The sequence below is a fragment of the Gymnoscopelus microlampas genome (assembly GCF_963454915.1).
Source record: "Gymnoscopelus microlampas genome assembly, chromosome: 4".
Lineage (NCBI taxonomy): Eukaryota > Metazoa > Chordata > Actinopteri > Myctophiformes > Myctophidae > Gymnoscopelus > Gymnoscopelus microlampas.
Genome location: NC_139941.1, coordinates 57,259,092 through 57,281,350, shown reverse-complemented (window position 1 = coordinate 57,281,350; position 22,259 = coordinate 57,259,092). Strand labels below are relative to the sequence as shown.

The following is a 22,259-nucleotide window of genomic DNA, read 5'->3' as shown; positions in this document are numbered from 1 at the left end:
GTTTTTGTGGCATTTACTATCTTCACCAAGTTCACCATGACAAGGACAATACAGCAAGATGGTCAAAATGTTTGCTAGACTCTGGCCCTGATACTGGTAAAAAACCATAGACCTTCCCGGTGCCCACTGACTGCTGCTGTGCCCTGATTGACTTAAGTAAACCCAGCTGTGTGCCCAAATTGACCCATAACCTTCAAAATAAAAGCATTTTAGCTGAAACACAAATTAACTTAAATAATGTGTCTGTAAATGAATTAATTCTACAAAACAAATCAAATAAATAAGTACGTTCAATAAATGTAAAAAATACTGAATAGCTTCCACATTCCAGCCCCTAATTGTGAGAATCACAATTACTCTTATGTAAAACATATAAGGAAGCTATTCTCTCTACATCCATGAGCCATAATGTCTTCTGTGTCTCCTTCTCTGTGCTGAAAGATAAACAGATGGTAAGAAGACAGGATAGAAAGAGAAAATAGATAGAATTGTCCATGGTCTTATTCTGTGGCCTCCATCAGCAGGCAGATCTTCGTCACAGGTCTCTCCAAGACGCTGGTTTTGGTTTGAATGCACACAGAGCGGACCAATCCTTTGGAGTCAGACTTGGTACTCACAACTCGACCCATCTTCCAGGATCCTCTTGGAGCTGTAGCATCGGCAATGATGACAATATCTCCTGGGGAGAAGTTTCTTCTTGGGGCTGCCCATCTCTGTCTTTCTTGCATCACAAGTAAGTATTCAGATGTCCATCTTTTCCAAAACAGCTCTGCGATATACTGTACTTGCTTCCATTTCCTTCTGATGTACAGGTCACTCTTTTCAAAGAGTCCAGGGGGAAAGATGGGTTTTCCCTTCAGCAGAAGAACATGGTTTGGGGTGAGGGCCTCGAGGTCATTAGGGTCATCAGACACTTTTGTGAGGGGTCTGTCATTTAGTATCGCCTCTACTTCACAAAGCAGTGTCTGCAGGCCTTCATCATCCAAAACCTGTTGTCCAAGAACAGAGGTCAGTATACTCCTCACTGATCGAATGAGACGCTCCCAAACGCCACCTTGGTGGGAGGCTGTTGGCGTATTAAAGCTCCACTTAATTCCATCCTGAATTAGAGCATCCTGGATCTTTGCATTATTCAAAGCGGCAAGACTTTGCTTCAACTCCTTGTTTGCTCCAATAAAATTTGTGCCGTTGTCAGATCTTAAACTTGACACAGGGCCTCTTCTGCAAATGAATCTCCTCAAGGCATTAATGCAAGAGTCTGTATCAAGGGAATGTGCCACCTCCAGGTGTACTGCACGGCTGGTCAGACAAGTGAAAATCACTCCATACCTTTTTAGAAGGCTTCTTCCTCTTTTCACTTCTATGGGGCCAAAATAATCAACTCCCACTTTAGTAAAAGGAGCCTTGTCTGGCACAACTCTCTCTTCAGGCAGGTCTGCCATCTTCTGTTCCCCAAGTTTTCCTCTGTGCCGTCTACACACCATGCATTCTGTAATAGTCTTTCTTGCAGCTGAATTGGCATTAATTATCCAATACCTCTGTCGAAGTCTGTACAACATGTGATTCCTCCCAGCGTGTCCTAGTTGTTGATGGATATGACGTAAAATGAGCTGGGAGACATGCAGGTCTTTGGAAAGAATAACAGGATGCTTTGTTTCTGATGGTAATGCAGACTTGTTCAAACGACCACCAACTCTGAGAATGTCATCCTCCAGTATGGGGTCTAGCTTGTACAGTGGACTGTCCTTGGAGACGATATTTGAGCCTTGTTTGAGGGAGGCAATTTCACTTTTGAACCTGCGTTTCTGAACAAAATGAATGATTGCCTTCTCTGCTTCATCACAATCTTCTGGTGTCAAATGTTTTCCACCGAGTGTGGTTTTGAAGCTCTTAAGTTTCTGTTCAACTGTACTTTTAACTCCTGCATCCTTGTCACTTTCAGTAGCTTTAAGTTCCTTTTTCTTTTGACTCAGAAGCAACAGAAGTCTTTTAAGTTCAAGGAACCAGGCAACAGACGTTTTAAGCTTCTTCCAAGATGAGAAGTAGTTGATGAGATGGTCTGTTGGATTTTCTGAGTCCTTAACAATGGCATTCACTGCTGCTTCCTTTTTGACCTCCGGGTCATCAATGGGAATCACTGAATCCATTTCCAGTGTAGGCCACTCACTCTCAGGCAAATACAGGAATTCTGGGCCTTTAATCCATTTTCCATGTGTGAGAAATTCTTCGGCTCTCAATCCACGTGATGCTTCGTCAGCAGGATTGGCCTTGGTGCCCACATACTTCCACTGGTCAACATCTGTAGCTTCTCTGATCACAGTGACTCTGTTGGCAACAAATGTATGAAAACGTCTGGTTTCATTGGAGATGTATTTGATGACAGTCGTGCTATCGGTCCAAAACACTGACTTCTCCAGTTGCCATTGTAGTTCCCTTTGAAGCATTACATCCATTCTGACAGCGAGGACTGCTGCTGTGAGCTCCAAACGAGGAATAGTGATGTGCTTCAGAGGTGCAACTCTGGCCTTTCCAGCAAGAAATGAAACGTGCACCTTATCGCCATCTTCCAGTCTCAGGTACGACACTGTACCATAACCAGCTTCACTGGCATCAGAAAAATTATGAATTTGTGCTTTCAAACATGTTTCAAAGTTCAGGGTTTTGATACAGCGTTCCACCTTGAATACACTCATCTTTTGGAGGTCGCTCAGCCAATCAGACCACTGTTTGGAGAAGGAGGGGGAAATTTGTTCATCCCACTTCAGGTTTTGCCGGCAAAGCTCCTGCAACAGTAACTTGGCTGGCATTGTAAAAGGAGCCAAAAATCCTATAGGGTCATACAGAGAGCTGACCACCGACAAGATACCTCTCCTGGTCTGTGGGCGTGGCTGCAATGAAGTCCTAAAGCTGAACTGGTCGGGCTCCACGCACCATTGCAGTCCAAGTGCTCTTTCCATAGGCAGGTGATCTGTGTCCAAATCCAGCTCTTTCATCTCTGTTGCTCTGATGTCACCTGGGATTGACGTCAAGACACAACGGCTGGTTGTCACCCATTTTTGGAGGTTGAATCCTCCCTGACTACAGAGCAGAGTCAAATCCTTTACAAGCTTAATGGCATCTCCTTCCGAGGCTGTAGACTTCAGGCAGTCGTCTACATAAAAGTTGTGATTGACTGTTTTGACCACTTCAGGAGGGAAGTGAGCTGCATTGTCCTCTGCAGTTCGCCTCAAGGCGTAATTGGCGCAGCTGGGGGACGAAACAGCTCCAAACAAGTGTACCCTCATTCGATATTCTGTTGGTTCCTGGCCAGTGTTGCCCTGAGGCCACCAAAGAAAGCGAAGAAAGTTCACATGTTTATCAGGCACCCGCACCTGATGAAACATGGCCTGGATGTCAGCCATGACTGCGACAGGCTCTTTTCTGAAGCGAATGAGGACCCCCATAAGAGTGTTGGTGAGATCGGGGCCCTGTAAGAGCTGACAATTCAGAGATGTTCCTTTGTATGAGGCTCCACAGTCATATACAACCCTCAGCTTTCCTTTGGTGGGGTGATGTACTCCATGGTGGGGAATGTACCACACTTTTCCCTCATCTTGTTCCAGCTGTTCAATGGGTACAACCTCAGCATAACCTTGAACCAGCATATCATGGATGAATGAGGTGTACTCTTCTTTAAAGTTGATGTTCTTTTCAAATTTCCTCTTCAGGCCTTGAAGTCGCTGCTCTGCAACACAGCGGTTATTTGGCAAGACCGGTTCCTCTTCTCTGAAAGGTAAGTCAATGTAATAATGTCCATTTTTCAGTTCTGTAGTACTTCTCATTATATTCATGAATTTAATGTCCTCTCTTGACATTTCCAATTGCCCCTCTGATGTTTTTTCATTAAAATCATGGTTGTATTGCTTAATGAGCATCTCTTCCAGATGTTCCACAGATATGCGGTTTGTTGTGACAACAGAGCAGCCAGTCTTAACTCTGCCGTTACTTCCACTCCTAAGTGGTCCATTAATGACCCAGCCGACTCTTGTTCTGACTGCGTATGGGCCTTCATCTTGGCTGTTGATCAGCTCCCATGGTTCCATCACTTTTGCTGCATCAGTTCCGATGAGCAAATCCACATCTGCATTCAAGTCGTGCAGCTTTATGTTACTCAAGTAAGGCCATTTTTCCACATCATCCTGTCGTGGAATGTTCACGTGTGACACTGGCATAACTCTTTGGGTTAAGACATTGGGCAATTCAATAAAATCATCTGTATCCATGCCAGACACTTCCAAGTGAGACAATACATTGGTACTCACAATTTTCTTTTGCCCCATTGTTTGCAATAGAATACTGGCTGGCTTGCCACTTATCCCCAATCTCTTTGCAAGGCTATAAGTGCAAAAGGTACCGGAACTCCCCGGATCCAAAAATGCATAGGTCTGCACAACTCTGTCACTCATTTGGCTTTTCACTTGAACTGCAACAATCGAAAACACAGCATTGCACTCATCTCCGGCCCCTATATGGCCACATGTCTGAGACTGACCAGATGTTACACTCAGAGGGCTCACAGGTTCTTGTGCTTCATTACAAGGTGTACTCATACCCTTCTGCTCAATGTGAAGGACTGATGGATGCTTTTGCTGACACACACTGCAATCCAATCGACTCCTGCAGTCTTTGCTCATGTGTCCCCGTTTCAAGCAACCAAAACAAATTCCATGCTCCTTTATGAAATGTATCTTGTCCTTTTGTGTCTTTAACTTAAACTGTGAGCATTTTTCAAGTGAGTGGCTGTTTTGTTGGCAGAATAAGCAGCATTTGTTGTAACTTTGGGCAGAAAAGGACTTGATCTTATTATCCATGTAGCCTTTGTTTCCATTTTTCATTGCAGTGACACCGGTGGCAAAGGTGCCCTGTTTCCTATGCCTTGGTTCACTGACAGTGGGGGGTTTGTTGCAGCTGGTAAATTTTGAGTCCTGAATATTTCCAAACAGTGGGTCAGAGGCAATTCTAACTTGTTTTTCAACAAAGTTCACAAGGTCAATGAATAGTGCTCTGCAACCGCGTCTCTCCTGCAAATCACATGCATGGCTCCTCCACTTCTCCCTCACCTTATAAGGAAGCTTCATCATGATGTTTCTGAGGTTTGATGGCATGTCCAACTCATTCATGTGCATGATTCGTTGTGTTAAATTTGAGCATTCCCGTAAGAACAGAGAAAAGGATTTCAGTGATTTGACATCTTCTGCTTTAACCAGAGGCCAGCTGTCAATTTTGTCCATATAAGCAGAAGCAATTTTATATTCATTTCCAAAATGTTCAGCAAGCAGGGATTTGGCTCTTTGGTATCCTTGAACAGAGGGGAGGTGCTGACAACTTTTCACCAGGTCTCTTGGTTGCCCCCTGGTGAACTGCTCCAAGAAATGTAAACAATCACTTGCATTATCAGTTTTAACCTCAACACAATTTTCAAAGGATCTGATGAAAGAATGATACTGAAGAGGATCACCATCAAATGGGGGTATATTTCTCACTGGTAGGGAGGATGCTAAATTTTGCTGGACTAACATTGTAGTGATGTCAGTTTGGCGTTGCATGATATTCACAATGTCATTTTGGGTTTCATTATTGCATGTCATATTCAAAGAGGATGCTTGTCCTGTCTGTTGAGCATCATGAATCACTTGTGCTGGTGCTTGAGTGTATAGTGGTCTGAGGTCCGTCTGTAACACTGCCATTTGTTTAGACCTGACAGTTTGTGATGTGTCTTTAAACCTGATGGTTTCCTTTGGTCTTACAGTGACAGCCTGGGCATTAGGGTAAAAGTCATTTTGCATGTTATTTTTGTCATTTCTCTGTGGGACAAATTGATTAGCCTGAGGATTGAGTTGTCTTGTACTCTGAGCCTTGTTCCTTTCCAGATAAGAGTTCATTCCATCCCTTTTGGAGCTGCATTTTGAGTTAGTTTCCAGAACATTGATTTTTGCATTAGTTGCAGCTAGCTCAGTCTCCAGAGCAAACTGTTCCTTTTCTTTTCTTAGCTCCTCCTCCTTTGCTTCCAACTGATGTTTCCTTTGTAAAGCCTTCATGCGCTCCACAAGTGCTGCTTTGTCAGCCTCTGCTTTTAACATGGCAGATGCGGTGGATGATGCTTTAGACACATTTGAGTATGTTTTGTGTTGCCTTTCCTTTGGACCTGAAATGTTAGAGGCACTGTCCTCTGGATTGATATCATCAATAACAGCATTTTGTTTAGTCTCAACATCATTTTCATCAACATCAACATTGCCAACATCATTGTCATTATTTTCCCCTTCATTGTCAACATTGTCATTATTTTCAACTTCATTATTTTCAACTTCATTTGATTCCACATAAGGGTGCCCAGCAGCAGACAACCAATCCTTTACAGACTCAGTGAAATTACAAAATTTCATCATTGTTGCATTGAAATATGTATTTTGCCTTTTGACCTCCTCCTCGGGCAAATCCATATTTATGAACGATTCATGCATGTCCTTAGCGTCCTCATAACACTTGATGAAGTTGCACAAATGAGCTCGCACAGACTTCACATTGTCAGTAGATTTCATCCAGACACGTATTGGTTCAATGTATTTCTTGGCCTGTTTGATTTTTGCGGATCTCTTTTCTTGGCACGTTTGTATGTAAAACGCCAAACCTTTTGGGGTAAACTTGAAGCCCCGTTTAACAGAGGGATCGGGCAGAGCAACATTCTCCACACTTGAAACATTTGAATCAACCAGCTGCTCCATATTGTCTGATTTAGTTCACACAGGCAATTATATTAACACTTCCACGTCGGAGAATTATGAATAAATGTCTTTTCAAGTCCAACAACTCCCAATATTCATCAACATGTAGCGAAAGGGTAATTCAGTCACTCCAAATAAGTTTGCCTTTTTCCAATAAAGCTGACAGTTTATCCTTCACATACCAGTGTTATGCTGTTGTGGAGTAGGTTTATGCAGCGTCCATTTAAGCCGTGGGTGGTCCTCCGTTCTCCGATCGTGTCTTTAACAGGCTTGATCCAAGTCAATTCAAAGTTTCACAACAAGTCATTGAGCATTGTCTCTGATCTCCAGATCAAACGCTGGTGCGCCGGCGTGTTCCTTTGTCCTCTGATTAGGGTGATCATCTGTTTGAGCGTGGTGGCTTCCAGTCCAAACGTCCATGCAGTGCAAAAAATCCAAAACAACAATAAAAGTGTCCGCTTCAATAAGGAAGGTTTTTTACTTTATGTAGTGGCTATTTGTCAACAATAATAAAAACTCCAAAAGGCCACTGAGGCACCAGGTAAAAGTGGATCTTACGCAGATCAGGCGTTTGTAAATGAGTCCATTGTCCAGACAAGGCAGCGACGTTTTTGTGGCATTTACTATCTTCACCAAGTTCACCATGACAAGGACAATACAGCAAGATGGTCAAAATGTTTGCTAGACTCTGGCCCTGATACTGGTAAAAAACCATAGACCTTCCCGGTGCCCACTGACTGCTGCTGTGCCCTGATTGACTTAAGTAAACCCAGCTGTGTGCCCAAATTGACCCATAACCTTCAAAATAAAAGCATTTTAGCTGAAACACAAATTAACTTAAATAATGTGTCTGTAAATGAATTAATTCTACAAAACAAATCAAATAAATAAGTACGTTCAATAAATGTAAAAAATACTGAATAGCTTCCACAGATGGTTTACAGACAAACTACCATAGGCTAGTCTACTTCAGAACGACCAGAGACGCAGGGCATCACCGGCTGGCTCAAAACTACTCACTATTAAATGATGATAATTGAATTATTGAAACGAGGAGAGGAGGCTCACACACTGACAAAAAATATTCTATTGTCTCTGACTTCATTGCTGGCATCTCACACCTGGCTGTAACTTTTGGTAAAGCCTTTTCTGTCAAGAGCACAAACCTTCCTACCTTATTGATGTTTTATTATAGAATGCTGATAGAATGAACACATCAGCTGTCGGGGTGCTGGGTTTAAAGAGGATCATGAAATAAACCACCTGGCTCTCATTGAATTCAAGTCATTTGTCAGGGTTTCCTTTGCCTCCCAGTGCGTAACGTAACGTTATCTCTCTCCTTAGAATAATGTGCGTTTTGGCAGACAGTGTAAACTGCAGTCCTACAGTGTTTGCCAGTGTGATTATTACCCACTGAGCATTTTTCATGCTATTAGACGTCTAAGGGCTAGGCTAAAACCGGGTTATAATTACCGTCTAGATTATAGCCGTTGAAATGACGTCTATAATATAGACGTCTATATACAGACTCTTAAAAAACAGATAATCAACGTCTAGGCTAAGCCTAGACGTCTAAAAAACTTTCACTGTTAGACCAATTATAACCCTGTTTTAGACGGAGGTCTAATAGCCGACTATGGCTCACTGGGTACCATATTCTGTGACAGTATAAACTTTCTTTGTGAAGGATGATACCATCACATCGTCCTGAATGGAATATCTCCAATCTCCTGCTGAAGTCCTGTGGTTAAAAACCCACAACGTGAAGAAGAGCTCCTGTGCTTATATCGGTTATATCCTTAAACAATGTTGCATCATAGCCTATATCCTCAGAAGGACGTAATAATAGCCTACTGTAGGACAGGCTGCCCACGTTGAGAGACCTCGCTCATTCCTCTCTCTCCATGAAAATATTCCAGCTAAATCCTTTCTGCTTGTACACGCTCCTATGTCTTAACCAAAGACTGCACAAAAAGAATGGACTAAGGCCACACCTCTGGTTTCTACGGACCGAAGATGAAGCCGATTGTTCAGGAATTTGAAATCCGCCATATTTAATATATGCCATAAAGACACCGGGAATAGGAACCGGAAGTCAATCCCTAAAAGAATGCTATTGGTTGGGTAGCTTGTCAATCAAGAGCGGGGGCGGGGAATGAATGCTATTGGTTGTGGTAGCTTGTCAATCAAATCATCCCGCCCCTCCTAGAGCAGTGGTTCTCAACCTGGGGGTCGCGACCCCCAGGGGGGTCGCCAAATAATTTGGGGGGGGTCGCCAGATTTTTTGGTGAATTAAAAAAAAAAAAAAAAAAAATCTTTTTTTTTTTTTAAACAAAATATTTTTTTATGTTATCATTAATTCATGTTTTATCAGTTAATTTACTCAATTTACCCCACTTTTTGCAAAAATGTTTTGATAATAAACAATTATCAAACAACCTATTATAATTAAATAACCTTCGTGCGCGCGAACGGGACCGCGCGCGTGCACGCGGGGGGTCGCGAGAAATAATATCATTATTTTGGGGGTCGCGGCCTGAAAAGGTTGAGAACCCCTGTCCTAGAGCATACCCTACTTTATCGTCAATTTTAAAATAAATGGGACCATAATTTAGCAAAACACATATCATGATGATTGAAAGGAGACTTTAAACTAGCGACTGGAAGCATATAGTATTTATGACAATGTTTATTAAGGTAAGAAAATCATGTCTAAAGTTCGTCCAAAAACCCACCCAGTTGAATGGAGAAAAAAAACTTTCTGACACCAGCAGGGGTAAAACAGCTAAACTACAGGCCATTCATTATGAACTGTCACTTCCTATCTCAATTTCAAAAGCAGGAAGCTGGGCCCTTGGTCTGGACCAAGGGGCCAGCATACGGCTTGTAATAAAGTGATTAATCTCTCACTTTGACGTGTAAACTGTACGATCAGTTTGTTGTCACATGTATGAGTTAACACGTGATTCCTGTTTCTCAGTAATCGTTGTATCTACGGTGAAGCAAACGCCACCGTCTCCGGAGTGGCAACCATGTTTCACAGTAAGTGTCTGTCTGTCTGTCTGTCTGTCTGTCTGACAACATACATACTTCTCAACATATACGTATGAAGGATGACAATCAATCAATCAATCAATCAATCCTCTAAGGCAGTATTGTCCTCTAAGACAGTGGTTCTCAAAGTGGGGTCCAGGGACCCCCATGGGTCCTTGAGGGAGTTCCAAGGGGTCCCCAGCTAAATGATAGATAGTTAGGAACCAAATGGACCCTTAGCCTATGGGTCTGCCACTCAGAGAGTGTACAAATGGAACCAAATGGAACCTAACGGGTTCCATTTGTACATTAGAATAGAGTCTTCACACCATGGTGATGCTGAAAAAGCTCTGCTGTATTTGTATTGCCTTGTCAACGTTTTGATCTATTCAGATCTTCATCAGGACATATACATGGGAATGGGCGTAAACACACACACATAGGTTTATATAGGTCACCATCCTCACACTGATGGGTTAGAGGTTAATCCCAATAGGGCAAGTGAGGAGTCAACAGTCAACTGAACTCATCAATTGGCTGGCTTTGCATAAAGAAAAAAGTACAAATATATACAGTGTGCACCCATCCCAGAATCCAGATAGCAATAAACATTTTACATTTAAAGTATCCCAAGACTAAAGAAGGGAACACAGTGAAAAGCTACATTATAGGACATCATGTATGAAGTGTTTTTTCTTTGTTAAAAGCATCACTAATACAGATACCAGGGTCTACATTGTAGGGGGATCGACACTAGAATCCCTCCAGAAGTACCCGACTCATCATAGAATCTGGCTCATTAAAGTCTCTTGGAAAAAGGAATGTCAGCTCTATATGAGCGAACTCTGTGTGATGAAAGTAAAGGTGTATGGATAACACTAATAGACAAGAAACATGTAAAAAACATATACGAAACATTTGTGTAATAAAACAAAGAGACATTATCTGATACAGGCCAGAGCTCTAGATCAGTGGTTCTCAACCTGTGGATTGGGACCCCCAGGGGGGTACCCACATGATTTTAGGCGGGACCCCAGATGACAGTGAAGTGAAATACCTAAAATAAGAATACCCCAAAATACAAACATCTCCAGTTCAAATATGATTATTTTGGGGGGGTCTCCAGTTCAAATATGATTATTTTGGGGGGGTCTCCAGTTCAAATATGATTATTTTTTTTGGGGGGGTCTCCAGTTCAAATATGATTATTTTGGGGGGGGTCGCGTTGTGGCCTGAAAAGGTTGAGAAGCACTGGTCTAGATAAAGCTGCATGTCTCTGCATTTACCCACAACACCATGTCCTATACTGCTGCACCCTAGGGGGGCGGGACATCCTGTCACCAGTACCCTCTGGAAGACCACAAGAGAAAGGAGAAAGTAAGTCACTCAACCACATACACATATTATAGAGCCTACAACCACATACACATATTATAGGGCCTACAACCACATACACATATTATAGAGCCTACAACCACATACACATATTATAGAGCCTACAACCACATACACATATTATAGGGCCTAAAACCACATACACATATTATAGGGCCTACAACCACATACACATATTATAGGGCCTACAACCACATACACATATTATAGGGCCTACAACCACATACACATATTATAGAGCCTACAACCACATACACATATTAGAGGGCCTACAACCACATACACATATTATAGAGCCTACAACCACATACACATATTATAGAGCCTACAACCACATACACATATTATAGGGCCTACAACCACATACACATATTATAGGGCCTACAACCACATACACATATTATAGGGCCTACAACCACATACACATATTATAGGGCCTACAACCACATACACATATTATAGGGCCTACAACCACATACACATATTATAGAGCCTACAACCACATACACATATTATAGGGCCTACAACCACATACACATATTATAGAGCCTACAACCACATACACATATTATAGGGCCTACAACCACATACACATATTATAGAGCCTACAATACAACCACATATAGGGCCTACAACCACATACACATATTATAGAGCCTACAACCACATACACACATTATAGAGCCTACAACCACATACACATATTATAGGGCCTACAACCACATGCACATATTATAGGGCCTACAACCACATACACATATTATAGGGCCTACAACCACATACACATATTATAGGGCCTATAGGCACAGTGGCGTACCCACCATAGAGGCAGGGCAGGCGGCCGCCTGCCCAACTAAAATCTAGCCTCCCCTAGAAAATACAGTAAAAGACTGAAAAACAGGCAGTGAAAAAAATCCAAAGAGAATAGTGGCCGTTGGACCTCCTCGTCCATTCACGCGGGCAGGCAGCCAATCACTACCGTATCCATTCAGCAGAGCCACGTCGCCTATAGCGATGCAAATGTATGCCTTTATCTTCATGGGGTGCCAGGTGTGGGGGTCTGGGCCATCATCACCTGCACTCACCTGGCATTAAAGGGGCTCTGAGTCTGAGAGCAGCTTGAGCCTTTAAAATACAACATGAAGAGACCACCGCTGAATAATTGATTGATTATACTTGCATATTGTTTTTATTAACGTTTTTCAGTTTTGTAGTCAGTGTAGTGTTGTTGTTAACTTGTTTCCCCCGAGATTTCCCCCCGAGATCGTCTGCCCTAAATGTAATTTCTGAGAATGCCACTGACTAGGCATTAAGCAAATATTAAACATGTTAAAAACAATGAGGGGGTAATCTACCCAGATTAAAAACAGGAGAGGGGATCCCAAAGTACAAGCAGGCCTACAATATGGCTTACACGTGACAGGAAAGGGTTGCAACCAGGCCTGGAATTTCGTCTTATTAGGGGCAAGGCCACTTGGCCTTTGAACACGTCCATTTTTTGAGGGCACTAAGGCCAAATACCAGGACAGGAAGGCCATCAAATAAAACAAGATTTTAGTCCATTGAAATAATGAATTGAATTTAAGGGTTTAAATGATCTGACCCTGCACCAACCAAAGTCACTGGATTGGTTTAAAGATGGGGACTCAGGGGAGTTAAGAATTCAGAATCTCAACAAAAGACACTGGTGTCTACATGACAAGAAAGAGACACTGGTGTCTACATGACAAGAAAGAGACACTGGTGTCTACATGACAAGAAAGAGACACTGGTGTCTACATGACAAGAAAGAGACACTGGTGTCTACATGACAAGAAAGAGACACTGGTGTCTACATGACAAGAAAGAGACACTGGTGTCTACATGACAAGAAAGAGACACTGGTGTCTACATGACAAGAAAGAGACACTGGTGTCTACATGACAAGAAAGAGACACTGGTGTCTACATGACAAGAAAGAGACACTGGTGTCTACATGACAAGAAAGAGACACTGGTGTCTACATGACAAGAAAGAGACACTGGTGTCTACATGACAAGAAAGAGACACTGGTGTCTACATGACAAGAAAGAGACACTGGTGTCTACATGACAAGAAAAAGACACTGGTGTCTACATGACAAGAAAGAGACACTGGTGTCTACATGACAAGAAAGAGACACTGGTATCTACAGTACATGACAAGAAAGAGACACTGGTGTCTACATGACAAGAAAGAGACACTGGTGTCTACATGACAAGAAAGAGACACTGGTGTCTACATGACAAGAAAGAGACACTGGTGTCTACATGACAAGAAAGAGACACTGGTGTCTACATGACAAGAAAGAGACACTGGTGTCTACATATTGACACGAAAGAGACAGTCAGCTGGGGCATTAAGGCCACTGTGGCCTCAGGGCATGCCATTTCCTTTAGGGGCACAAGGCCAAACTGAGGCAATGGCCTTTGTGGCCTCCCTGAAATACCTGCCCCGGTTGCAACTAGGATTCAAATCAGATTAGTTTGAAGGAGCCCAGCATAGAAGGTTGTCATAATGTGTCTATAGTCTACATAGTGACAGATTAGAGTGAATGGATGGTGAATAGTTTTCCACTCATCAAATCCATGGTGTGACCTTTGACCCCCCCAGAGAACCTGTCGGACCACAAGGGTCACATCCTGCAGTCCTGTGACGACTGTCTGCTGTGGACCGACACCTTCAGGAACGGAGACGTTACCGGGAGATACATCCTGCAGTTCAGTAAGTTTCACTAGAAGATACGTAAAAAGAAGACTCTCTGTAGAAATGTAAGAATCTTTAATCATGTTGAAGATGTGCAGCAGCAGTCTACCAGACAAATGGCCGTGTTTCAGCCTGCAGGCCTTCCTCAGTGTTACGAAGGCCTGCCTTCCCAAACGACAGGTGTTTTTTTTTCTCTGAATCTAGAGTAGAAAATCATTTTAGTCTGTTTAACTATAACATGAATTCCCTCTCAGCGCGGACAGTCTGTTTAACTATAACATGAATTCCCTCTCAGCGCAGACAGTCTGTTTAACTATAACATGAATTCCCTCTCAGCTCAGACAGTCTGTTTAACTATAACATGAATTCCCTCTCAGCATGGACAGTCTGTTTAACTATAACATGAATTCCCTCTCAGCGCGGACAGTCTGTTTAACTATAACATGAATTCCCTCTCAGCGAGGACAGTCTGTTTAACTAGAACATGAATTCCCTCTCAGCGAGGACAGTCTGTTTAACTAGAACATGAATTTCCTCTCAGCGCGGACAGGAACCATGGAGCCCAAGGACGTGGAGGTTTTTAAGAAGCAGGTCGTCTGTCTCAACTTCCCACAGAACTACCACAGCTCTGATGGAGATACAGGTCTGTTGCAATGCATACGCACACAAAAGAAGCAAATCAAGTACCAAGTATTTCATGTTTAAGTCGTTAAATGTCTGAAATGAACAACAAATATTAATTTACACAGCACTCCCCAGTTCAAATAGTATTATTTTGCGGGGTCCCCAGTTCACATAGGATTATTTTGGGGGGTCCTCAGTTCACGTAGGATTATTTTGGGGGGTCCCCAGTTCACATATGATTATTTTGGGGGGTTGCTGCCTGAAAAGGTTGAGAACTCCTGGCATAAAAGAAGACAGAAAAACAAACACTGTGGGCCTTCAGACCGTGTGTATGTTAGAGAAGTAGCCACAAGAGGGCACCACTACTGCATTACCATAGAGGTATATGTAGCACCAGTATAACAATGTTTTATACATGTGAAAACTTGTGAAACGGGACATTCTGCATAATGAGTGCTTTCTACTTTTGGTACTTTAAGTACATTTTGATACCAATACTTTTGTACTTTTACTCAAGTAAATTCTGAATTCCGGACGTTTACTTGTAACAGAGTAGTTCTACATTGCACTATTGAAACTTTCGCGTAAGTAAAAAAATTGAGTACTTTTTCTTCCACCACTGCTCTGTTTGTCTCTGTGTTACAGAGCTGTGTCCAGACAAACAGGAAACCACGGACTGAACTGACTATGAAGATATGGACCAACATGAATGTTTTATAGCACTGCCTCTCAAACCTTTTCAAGTCAAGGACACCCCAAATTGATGTTATTTGGACGCGGCCCCCCATCTCAAATATTGTGTACCAGGGACCTCCAGAAGAGAGGATTTATGTAAAAGAAAATTGCAGATGCACAACTTTGCAGCGTGGCACGAAGTGACGCACTGTGAGCTTGTAGATCTGCTATTTTTTGGTTATTACACAGCCACCGGTCAATCGTTGAATTCTGCGGTGTGTTATTTCTGGATAATAACCGATGAACACTATAACAGACCTCTGCCTAATCAAAGACTCAGAGCACCTGCTCATATTAACCTGTCTAATCAAAGACTCAGAGCACCTGCTCATATCAACCTGTCTAATCAATGACTCAGAGCACCTGCTCATATCAACCTGTCTAATCAAAGACTCAGAGCACCTGCTCATATCAACCTGTCTAATCAAAGACTCAGAGCACCTGCTCATATCAACCTGCGCTGCTTGATGTTATGCTGTATCCAACATGACAACCATGTAAACAAACACACCATGTCGTTTACAACTAAACGTTGCTCTCAAGAATGTTTTTGAAAACATTTGAAGCGAGAAATAGATGATGCAGTAACCAAACATGCAGTCTATTTGATCAATTACACTTCTTTGTTTTCCGAGTCGACGTGTCCACCCAGCGCAATGCTTATGGAATACTTTAATTGCCGTAAGCAAGGAAATGCTTCATTTTGTTGTTAAATTTGGGTTAATGTATTAATTAATGTATTAAGTAGCCGTGTAATAAGAGGGATATTTGACTGGTAGCTGGTCATTATTGAAAAATAAAGACAGGGTGATTATGCACCTCAGCTCTGTGTCGGTGCATAATCACCCTGCCTGATTTATTTTTTAATAATGACCAGCTACCAGTCAATTATCCCCTGCATAGCCAACGTATAAAATATGGATGAAGTGGTTGAAATTATTGTGATGCTATATTAACACATTTGGCTGAATGTCATGAATTTTGATCGTGGTTCAACTCTCCTCCCTGGAAAACTGATCATTAATGTTGCTTTTTGTATCATTTATGAATTATGAACACTTACTGGCCTTTAGGAGCCGATATCGTTGCTGTCAGGCAGAAACCTCTTATCTCCATATTCTAACTTTTGTCCGTAAATTAACGTCCTTGATTATACTACAGTGTCACAAAAAGCATCAAAAGTAGCAGATCTACAAGCTCCAAATGCGTCTGAGCTTGTAGATCTGCTACTTTTGATGATTTTGATTTTGAATCCTGAAAAATGTTGGACATAATGAGGTTTCCTCTGGACAGAGACCATACATATATTTATATATCTCTAAAACTAAAAACGTAACAATAATGAAGTGTGTTTTCACTGCAGTACTAAAGGTTCACATCATGTTTTATGTTGTGTACTTAACATCCTGTTTCTTTCTAATAAAACATTTATATATCTGGTATACTGTACAACACTGTGTGTGTGTGTGTGTGTGTGTGTGTGTGTGTGTGTGTGTGTGTGTGTGTGTGTGTGTGTGTGTGTGTGTGTGTCTCTGTCTGTCTGTCTGTCTGTCTGTCTGTCTGTCTGTCAATAATAACTGAAGAGTGGGTCTTATTATTTCACAAAGCTGTGAAATGTTTATTATAATAACCTTGCATCTCCACATTTAAACTGTTCACGTGTTTTCTTTCTCGTAAAGTAATGCTTTACTTCATCATACAAGAAAATAACGTAACGGCAATAAGTAACGGTTTCCAATGATTTGGTTAATTTGTATTCGTAGGGGTGCCAGAGAAATAATATTCCGTATTCCTCCTTTTTTTTATATTATAGTGAGTTCTTCCTCATCTGAGTTTTAACCACTAGGGAAACCACACAAAGGACTTACATATGAAATATAAACCCTCGTCATCGAGAATAAACCAACACAAGTTTTCAAATTCAGTTGCAATTATTTTAGTGAATGAAAGTTAGGTTCAACCAACAAAGCAATTCAGTTCATCAAACTCAATTCATCACATGCAAAAATAAACCAAAAGCCAACCAGTTGATCAAGAACGTTCAAAAATAAACAAAAAAGGAAACAAAAATATAATTCACAAAATCACCACACCAAGGTTACGTTTGTAACCCCTTGTTTCAATCCAAATCACAACTCAATGCATTACCATCAGTTCACAACAGCTCACAATTCACTTCCTTCACAATTTAACTTTAATAGTCCGTGCCCGGTCCTGAATACGCACGCAGCACGCAAGACGCAACGCAACGCAACGTTAAAGGGATATTTCACTTTCAAAAAAACTTTGGGTCATTTTATTATCTACTCAGGCTTTTGTGAGCCCTCCTGACAGTTTTTAAGCTGCTTGATTCACTATTTAGATATTTGATATTCATTTTATCAGACACGCCCCTTCCTATACAAAGCCATTATAACTTCAAACTAAATGTTAGATTCATCAAAAACAACCGTCCTTGGTTCTGGTGACTCACCCTGTCCTCCTAATACGTGAGGGGCCGTGTTTTTTCGATTACTTTTTTCATTTATTTTTTATTGTATTTAATTTTTTTCATTTTCCAAATTTTTTTTTTTAAATAAATGAAAAAGGTTTTCGAAAGAACACGGCCCCCTCACGCATTAGGAGGGCATGGTGAGTCACCAGAACCAAGGACGGGTGTTTTTGATGAAACATATTAAAAATGGAGTTTGAAGTTAAAATGGGTTTGTATAGGAAGGGGGCGTGTCTGATAAAATGTATATCAAATATCTAAATATTGAATCGAGCAACTTAAAAACTGCCTGGGGGGGTTCACAAAGGCCTGAGTAGACGATAAAATGACCCAAAGTTTTTTTGAAAGTGAAATATCCCTTTAATGTTCATTCCACTTCACCGAGTAGATCAGCAGCTTTTTAGATTCCCCAAATAATAAACAAACAAATCATAATAAAGTTCACTCTCCCCAAAACAAGAGTAGGTCTATGAGCTCAAAGGACAAATTAAATACCAGTAAGGCAGGCAGCGCCGCAGCGGAGGTGATCTGGAACGTTCCCTGCGTGTCAGTGTCAACAAACCATGTGTTTGTTGTTCCAGCAGGAACGGTCAGAATGTGGGGAATCACACGTTGTTCAGGGTCAGATTGTGGGGTTAGTGGCTCCTTCTGTCTGGGATTAACGTCCACTTCATGGAGGGCTACGAACACTGTTTACGGTCTAAACGATACGGTACAAACACTGTGAGAGACGAGGGTCTGACTTCCTCGTCCTCCACACTTCCCACAGGAGGCTCGCGGACCATTTCGGGCCGTCACTGTGTGTGTGTGTGTGTGTGTGTGTGTGTGTGTGTGTGTGTGTGTGTGTGTGTGTGTGTGTGTCAATAATAATAACTGAAGAGTGGGTCTTATTATTTCACAAAGCTGTAACATGTTTATTATAATAACTTGCATCTCCATATTTAAAAATGTGTGTTTTCTTTTTCGTAAATTAATGCTCTACTTCAGGGGTCTTCAACAGGGGGTCCGGGACCCCTAGGGGGGTCCTCAGAGTTACTCCAGGGGGTCCGCCACATCTTTGTGATAGGATTTTTTTTTTTACATTTTAACCACTTGAACCCTAGCATCTCTATTCTTATGAACATTAGCTGAAAATAGCAGATCTACAAGCTCACAACGCCTCGCGCTGCGAGGCGTTGTGAGCTTGTAGATCTGCTATTTTCGGCAAAGGGGTTTAGCGTAGAGGGAAAAAGAATAAAATCAAGTACCAACTATGAAGGTTTAATGAAGGTGTCTGAAATGAACAAAAAATATTAATTTACACAACACTGATGATAGTCAATGAAGCTATCTGTGAAATCAATTGAAAAGTTTAATCTGCAACACAATTGTATGCAATGTATGGGGGCCCCTGCTTCGTCTCTCTCTCAGCTAAGGGGTCCCTGCTTCGTCTCTCTCTCTACTAGGGGGTCCTTGGGCTGAAAACGTTGAAGACCCCTGCTCTACTTCAACATACAAGAGTGTCACCCCAAAAGTAGTGAAAATTGCAGCTCACAACGACACGTTGTGAGCTTGTAGATCTGCTATCCTTGAATTCATGGAGCCAATAATATGATGACCGGTGGAAAGATGCTAATGTATCCGGTAGGAGAATTTGTGTCTCCTACCGGAGAGACCACCGGTAATCAAATTATTGACTCAGGAATGAGAGAAAAACAAATAAATCTCCATGAATTCAAGGCTTCATGGGGTGTAATTGATAGAAAATAAGTACTTTTTTGGGTGAACTACTCTATTCTACTGGATGCATAGAAATGTCAAAAGGATTTCTGGACTGATGTGGACTCACTCACTCACTCACTCACTCACTCACTCACTCACTCACTCACTCACTCACTCTGTCTGTCTCTCAGGTTGTTCAACATGTCTCTATAGTAACAGGTGATGTTTAATAAAAGAATAATTCTGATTGGTTGCTGAGTGAATCAGGAAGTGAAATTAAAGTTTTGAGATTCGAGTTTCCAGTCAGAAGCCTCAGTGGTTTAACCACACACGCACGCACGCACGCGCGCGCACACACGCACGCGCGCGCACGCACGCACACACACACACACACACACACACACACACACACACACACACACACACACACACAATTTTAGCCTCTGCAGGAGGGGGGGCAAGACTTTGTCACAAGGGGGGGTGGGGAGGGGATGGACACAAAAACTATGGAACGCTGACTGGTATTATTTTACACTATGGAATTGGAAATAATAGAGCATATTCACATGGCGGCCATTTTGTCATTTTGCATTGAAGAAACGGGGTGGCATTTCATTAAGTTAATAATAAAATGGCCGCCGTTTGAATATGGTCTTCAGAGACCACACCCCCTTGTCACCCTGCATAATAATACATATGTGCAGAGTAGACCAGTGGAGTGGAGAGCATTTTATTTGGGTTTTCTCTTCTGAAGTGACCAGATATTTACGGGTCCATTTGGTTCCATTTGTACACTCTCAGAGTTATGGGGGTCCTTGCAAATAAAACATTTGAGAACCACTAGTAGGACTCCTAATGTGTCATATATAGTGTCGTAGTAAATCAGAGCCAAACATATTCTGAAGAAAACCCAGAGACTTGACATTCAGTAATTGGGTCTTATGATTAAAATAAGAACATTATAATGGTGTGTAAATGAAGAATTTGCCACGGACACATTTGTCCATGTACGGACATAAGGTATATAAGGTACAGTGTGTACATGAGGAGATATAAGGTGCATAAGATACAGTATGTACATAAGGAGACATAAGGTTCATAAGCAGCAGCTATATTATGTGCAATAATCCACTCTGTCGTCTTTCTGGAAACAGATGATGTACCATCATATCTTTAATCTGATTGGCTGATTCTTCTAAACTATAAAACGAGTCCTCCTTCATTCTCTTTCAGACTCCAGAACTTCTCTTGAGGTAAACATGTGTTTATTCTGCTCTGTTTATTCTGATCTGTTTATTCTGATCTGTTTATTCTGGTCTGTAATATATTAGAGTATATTTATATTGTTATATTTATATTATTAAAACATACAGTATATTTATATTGTTATACATACATTATATGTATCTTTTGATAAATGAAATATATATCTATATTGTTATTAATATAAATAAACATTATGTCTGTTGATTATAGGCTACTGAATAACGTACTGTTTATATTGATATATCAAATATACATACAGTTTATTCATACACGCACACATGCGTACACACGCAAGCACGCACACACACACACACACACACGCACGCGCACGCGCACGCGCACGCGCACACGCACACACACACACACACACACACACACACACACACACACACACACACACACACACACACACACATCCTTCTCATGTTACACATGACCAGTGTGTTTTTAAAGACATTCGATGGTTTCAGCAGTGAGATGTAATGAGGCTGAGATTGATGTTTAATGAACATGAACAGCATTTTACCAGCGACGCTGAACACACACACACACACACACACACACACACACACACACACACACACACACACACACACACACACACACACACACACACAGTGTGTTGTGTCATTTAAGCCCATATGATCAGGGCCCTTGTGGTAGTTCTAGAGTCAGGTTTACTCTACCTAACAACACTAGTAGTGTGTTAGGTAGAGTAAATGTGTTATTTTTATTATTAGTAGTATTGTGCACTGGGTTAGATAATTAGTTAGGGAAAGTTAGCCTAATGTCTGACCAATCTGTAAAATAAATGCTTAATACTAGCTTTCTTCACAAACATGTTCATAAAGGTGTCTACAAACACCTCTCAATTTGTTCCAACCCAACTCCCTTGGGATACTTTGTGGGAGCCAATCAAAGTTGGGGTACCCGGAGGGCCTGGAAAAAAACCTGGAACAATTCAAATTGTCCAAAATGAACTTGTGGGATGTCTAATTATAGGTTTTCAGGGTCCTGAATCCATTCCAACCATTAGTTTTTAGTATAAAATTACTCCTGGCCATTAAAGTAGCCACACTTACTTTTATCCATCACATTGTGGTGGCTGTAATAGTCATCTACCTGGGCCCTCTCAGACCCCACCTTTCAAGCAATGCATTCTGGGATAGGTGTTAAAATGTCACAGATCACAGAAGTGAACCTTTCAGGTTCTGTTTATTCAGCTCTCTGTATCTCTGCAACACATCACTCTATAAGCCATATCTCCTAAACTGGTGGGTCAAACTGTACAACCAACATGTCAATGTGTAGTTATGATTCCTGCTTTCATATGACATGACAACATGCAATGTGTAGTTATGATTCCCTGCTTTCATATGACATGACAACATGTCAATGTGTAGTTATGATTCCTGCTTTCATATGACATGACAACATGTCAATGTGTAGTTATGATTCCTGCTTTCATATGACATGAAAAAACTAAAATGCTTTCAAGTAGAACAGGATGCATTGTCAGATAAAGT

At 41.5% G+C, this 22,259-nt stretch overlaps 1 protein-coding gene across 1 annotated transcript in view; it reads left to right on the top strand.

Annotated features, from left to right (window-relative positions):
- LOC311044508 (H-2 class II histocompatibility antigen, E-S beta chain-like) overlaps positions 1-22,259 on the top strand; it is a 246,425-nt gene that overhangs the window by 174,700 nt on the left and 49,466 nt on the right. The gene's annotated exons all lie outside the window — the stretch shown is intronic.